The sequence below is a fragment of the Apodemus sylvaticus genome, chromosome 3 (genome assembly GCF_947179515.1).
Source record: "Apodemus sylvaticus chromosome 3, mApoSyl1.1, whole genome shotgun sequence".
In the NCBI taxonomy this organism is placed as follows: domain Eukaryota; kingdom Metazoa; phylum Chordata; class Mammalia; order Rodentia; family Muridae; genus Apodemus; species Apodemus sylvaticus.
This window is the reverse complement of record NC_067474.1, coordinates 161,902,803-161,908,696: the sequence shown is the minus strand read 5'-3', so window position 1 is coordinate 161,908,696 and position 5,894 is coordinate 161,902,803.

The following is a 5,894-nucleotide window of genomic DNA, read 5'->3' as shown; positions in this document are numbered from 1 at the left end:
TCCTCTTTTTATGATCACAACAATTGGCAACTGTAGCTAAGGAAGAGTCCTGGTATCTCATAGACTTGGCACTAGTCTCCTTCCACCATTAAGACTATATGACCGTGGAGACAACCCTGATACATGGAGAATGCAGGAATGGTAGCATTTTCTGTCACTATGGCCTGGTTCCTTGGAGCAACTCCTTCTGGATCAGCCCAATATTTAGCAGCTTCCTGTTGCGTGTTCCTTATGAATCCCCCTAATTTGGACTCTTTTAATTAATTAGCTTCCAGTTCGTCTCAGCTGTTTTTGTATCTTTGTTTGTTTGTTTGTTTGTTTTTCCTTGGTTGCTTGCTTCATTGTTGGTTTTTGTAGTCTTCTTAAATGCATCTGATCAGACAGTTGTGATGACTCTCCTCAAAATAAACCATTCCTCCCACTCTGTTGCAGGCTGCCTTCCATACAACTGCAGCTGTCAGGATGCACAAGGCTTACACTGTACACCTTCCCCACAAATTTGCTGGCAGTCTCCACCAGAACTGGATGGAGCAGGACACCACACTGGGTTCTGAACCCTTCAGATACAAGTTATTCTGCCTAACTTCTCACATTGAAATACCAGTCCCCTGGCTCTAAAAACACATAGAACTGAATAATTTCTCTTAATTCTGATGCTCACAACTCATTTCTATAACAACGTAAAACTAAGATAAAATGCCCTAGTCTAAAAGCACAGAAAATATATGTAACTGATAAGAACAATTTTCATAATATCCAAATACAGAACTGAAAAACCAGTCAGGATCAAGGGGATCAAAACTTGCAGAACATGTCAATCAACTCAAAGAGGACAAGAACAACATGTATGGTAGACAAGAATATAATAGCTGTTGTTTGAAGGAAATGAAGACAGCTTAGGATAGAAAACCGAGTTCAATAAGTGGTTAGAAACACCTGCAAAACACTAAAATAAAAATTAGGTAAGGGGTGACTTACGGTAAACCATTGGGCAAAGTCAGCTTCTGCCTCAGGCAGGGAATCGTGGCTGCTCAGGTGACTTTTCCATAGGTGTGTAAGACATATGCCTTTAACATTTGCTGTCCACAGCACTGTCTGCTGGGCCGGGACATCCTCCCCCCAAATTCTGAAAAAAGCTCTGAGTCTGGACTGCTGCTCCTCTGTGTCATGTGGAGCAGCACAGTGCCAGTACCTATCAGCAACAAGCCCAGCCCCACCAGTTAGGGCTCAGGGTGTGTCCCACCCTGACATGGGTAGGTGTCCTTCCCCCCTATCAATATGGGGAAGTCAAAACTCAAAAAAGTTGTCCCATACAACTTTGACACTCCTTGACAACTGCTCCATTCTATTCAGGAAGGAGGCCCTCCCTCCAAGCTATAGGAGGAGTAGAGGATCTCAAGTATCCCTGAGGCACCCCACAATATTTTCCTAGTCATCTCTTCCCTAGTAGCTCCCAAGACCTCATTATTCTCATTCCAGTCCTTGCCACCCCCACAAAGAACCCAACACTAACATAATCATAGCCTCAGTTTCTCCAGCTCTGTCCCTCCCACTAGAAGCCCGGTGGACTGACTACCTAAAAGGCGGCAGTATTCTAGCCATGCTATCAGACCCCTCCCCTGCACTGAAAAGAAGCACCTGAGCGCTGGAAGTGACCAAGATGGAGGTGTCTGAGCTGTCTGTCCTAGGTTGACCCCTCTGTCTCTGAGGTATTGAAAGTGGGATTTCAAGTGCAGAGGGGATGAAGTGCTATGAGTAGTGTGCTAATAGAGCTCAGGGCCCTACACTTGGCTTCCATGTAAGCCTCTCTGCTAGTCCTCTTCAAGTCCAGGCATCCTTGACTCATCTGATCTCACTTCACCTAAGGTAGACATCAGATACCTGGGGGTGCACACCCACAACTGAGAGTGTAACTTTCTCTGTGTGTATTCTCTACCATATGGTCTCAAAAGAGCAAGCTGGTCCAGAACTCACAATGTAGGCAACGATGTCCTTGAACTTCAGATCCTTCTGCCTCTACCTCCAGTATACCGAACATAGGCACATGCCACTGGATGCTGCAAAGGGCACTAGATTTTTCTGTAGCTCTCATGTCTAGATACGTTGTTATCTACCAGATAGATAGGGGTTATGGTTCCTAAAGCAGTCTAGACTGAGGTCAATGTTAAAGTATCTCAGGTGTGAGGAACTGGCTCAATGGATAAGAATGCTTCCAATGTAAGTTTGAGGACCTGAATCAAATCCCCTGGACCAATGTAAAAGCCAGGTGTATAGCAAGTGTTCATAATCCTGTGGGGTGTGAAAGGTGGAGATGGAGGAATCACAAAGGCTGTTGGAAAATATAATCAGTCATACACACTGGCAGAACAAGAAACCCCCTACTTCAAAGGAAGATAAGGACCCACACCCGATGTAGTCATCAGGATTTCATATGCACTTCTGGGATGTGTGCAGTGTATCCACACACATACTCCCTTTAAAAATGTGTCTCATGTAGAGTGAACTCTCTCCTTGACTCAGTGGAAGGTTTCTCATGAGGTCCCTGGTATTTTCATGTTCAATTCTGGACCTAATTCTAGAAGTGGGTGACACACTATCCTAACAAGGGTTTATTAGGAAACTTACAGATAGAAAACTCATCAGAAACACACTTATCAAGTGTTTAGGAATGTGATCCAGTTTCTCCCATGCCTTATATGCTTTAGGTTGCATGATATTAAATTTGAGCTTTTACATTCGAGAGATATCTCAGCAGTTAAGTGCACATGCTACTTGTGGTTGTTTGAATGAAAATATTCTATGTACTCTCTGGGATGTGAATCACCATTTACTTATAACCCTTCTGCCACTGTCTCATGATTAAGGAATATCGGCATGTGTCACTGGACCCTCCTCAGGATTCTAGACTTTTTGCTAGCTGTTAGATCTACATAGATAGCTGTCTATGAGCAGATAAGAGTTTCTGTAGAAGTGTGACCCTGGAGGAATAATGTCACTGAATGTAGGTTTGGGAATTTAAAGACTCACTATTCTGAGGACATTCTATCTGTGTCCTCTTTGTGGTTTGGTATCTGAGCTCTCAGATTCTATCCGTGCTGCCACACTTTGCCCTTCACCATGTGCTCTAAACTATAGGAACCATAAGACCCAAGTAGAACCTTCCCTGTCAGCTGCCTTGCTGTTGGTGTTTTACCATATTAGAGGAAAAATAACTAGTACACTTCTACATCAGAATCTAGCATTGTATCATCCATATCCAGTGGAGCACAGATGCCTGGAACTCTAGCTGCAGGGGACCCAAGACACTCCTCTCTGGCATCTTTACACACTTTTGCACGTGTTCACACACATGAGTAATTTTTTTATGTTCCAGTTTCAGGCTAGAGAAATGATGGTTCCGATGGCACTTCCTGTTCTTTTGGAGGTCCCAGGTTCAATTCCCATCACCTACATGGGTGTTTCATAACTTTCTGTAAATCCAGTTTCAGGAAACTTGATAGTCTCTTCTGGTGTTCATGGGCAGAAGGCATTCACATGATGCACATGCAGAAATACATGCAGGCTAAACACTTATATATTTAAAAGAAAACAAAACAAAATTAAATACTTTTTCATTTTAAATTTGAGATTCATAGATGAAAACAAAGCAACTGATAAAATAAAATATTCAGGGGCATTTGGTTTTTTGTGTGTTCCTTTTATTTTTTTATTTGTATTTATTTACTTAGATCAGATATATTAGTTTGGATTTCTAAACTAAGCATGAGCATGTACCTCTTCTACTAATCAAAAGGCATTTCTTTCAAGATTATAGATTTATAATATTTGTATGGATGGATTAACATCTAAATTTAAGAAAAAGATAATACATTAATAGTAACCTGTGTGGTTTTCTTCAGACTATATATTTTGAGATGTATATAGTTGTACCATTCTGTAAATGATTTGTGAAACGAATGGAAATCAAATTCATTCCTGGTAGTGGAGTATTAAAGCACAAGATAGCACACCACAATAATTTGGAAAATGTGCTTATGTGTGTCACTGTTCTGTGTGTCATTAGAGTTTTCTACAATTAAAGGGAATTAATGACTCTAGAGCCATGGATTTACAAAACACAGCCTCAGTGGCTATCCATGAAAACTATAAAGCCATGTTACCAATTATTTTTTTTGAAGAATTTTCTCTTATTCCCTATTGAAATCAAACGAGAAAGAAGGCGTATTGCTGAGGCTCTGTTTTTTTTGTTTGTTTGTTTGTTTTGTTTTTTTGTTTGGTTTTTTTGTTTTTGTTTTTTTTTTTTGTTTTTTTTTTTTTGTTTTGTTTTGGTTTTTTTTGAGACTGGGTTTTTTTTTTTTTTTTTTTTTTTTTTGAGCCCTGGCTGTCCTGGAACTCACTCTGTAGACCAGGCTGGCCTCGAACTCAGAAATCCGCCTGCCTCTGCCTCCCAGAGTGCTGGGCTTAGAGGCGTGTGCAACCACCGCCCAGCAAGGCTCTGTTTTTAGACTTTTTTAAAAACTTAACATAGTACAATTATGGCAGTAAGCCTGCAACATTGAACAGAATCTTCCTTGTTTTAGCTAACATAAATCAGCATCACTAATACAGTGTTTCATACTTTTGTAATGCTAAAACCTGAAATACAGTTCAAATTATTTGTATATGGGAAGATTAACATGGTGTTGAATGAATGATTTCTCAGTTCTAGGACCATTAGAAATATATGTATTCAATTTATCTTAGGCAACCCTTGTGACAAAGTCATTCTAGCACCTAAGGGGTTGATACCTATCTATTGAAAAATCACTATTTTTAAGTTTATGGTACAGGTTTACAAAAAACATTCATGACTTCAGCATATATTTCATGCAAAACATTTCCAGGAAAGTTTCAACATATATTCATCTAAATATCCCAAGTACAAACTAAAAACAACCAGGTGAAACTTGTTAAATCATTCAGCTTTATTTACAGGACAATGGGGAAGGAGTTGCTGACTAGAGCACAAAGGACTCATAAGTCAGTTCTTATACTGAAACATGAAACCAACATTTGATATGAATTATGAATACTGGATACTCAAATCACACTTCACATCTCTAGGCATACATATAGGATGAAGAACTTGCAGTTTTGGTGGCTCAGTTTCTCAAATACACTTTTAAGTACAATCTAAATTTGTTAATTTGAATTTTATATGCAGAATACTGACAATTTTATTAAATATTTTTATTAGATCTTTTATATAATACAAACTTTAATTAGGTTCTCTTTGGAATAGATTATTTCTATCTCAAAGAAAATTTTAAACTATTTTATATTCCTATGGCATTCTCAAGAAATTTTTACACAATATTATATTCTTATGACTTCCCCACTTGTCTTCATCTTGTAATATTTGAGAGTGAACAAGTAAAAGTTCAAAGAAAACTTTACTACATAGTCACATTTTCAGAGTTTGTCTCAGCATACATAGTTGCCATTATCAAAGATTTGAACATTGTGAGAAGGGTTTCACAAGTTTTACAAAATCATACTAATTCTCTTTTTGGAGCCCCAAGTGTTGCAAAAAATAAACCCTGAATAAAGCAAATGCCACATTTACCCAGCAGAAATACTTTCTCAACAACAACAACAACAAAAAATGAAGTCAAAGATAGTTCTGCATACATTTGCTAAGATTCTTGCCTGTATATATTCTCAGTTAAATTCTAAGAGATAGGCAAAATCTAAAGGATTCATATTTGCAATGCATTTGAAAGATTTTCTCTCCTGTAAGGATTCTGTAATGAATGTTAAGATAACATTTCTTTATAAAGGATTCACTTCACTAATACATTTTTCTTCTCTGTATGAAACCTTTGATGATTTCTCCAAATGAGGTTGTGATAATG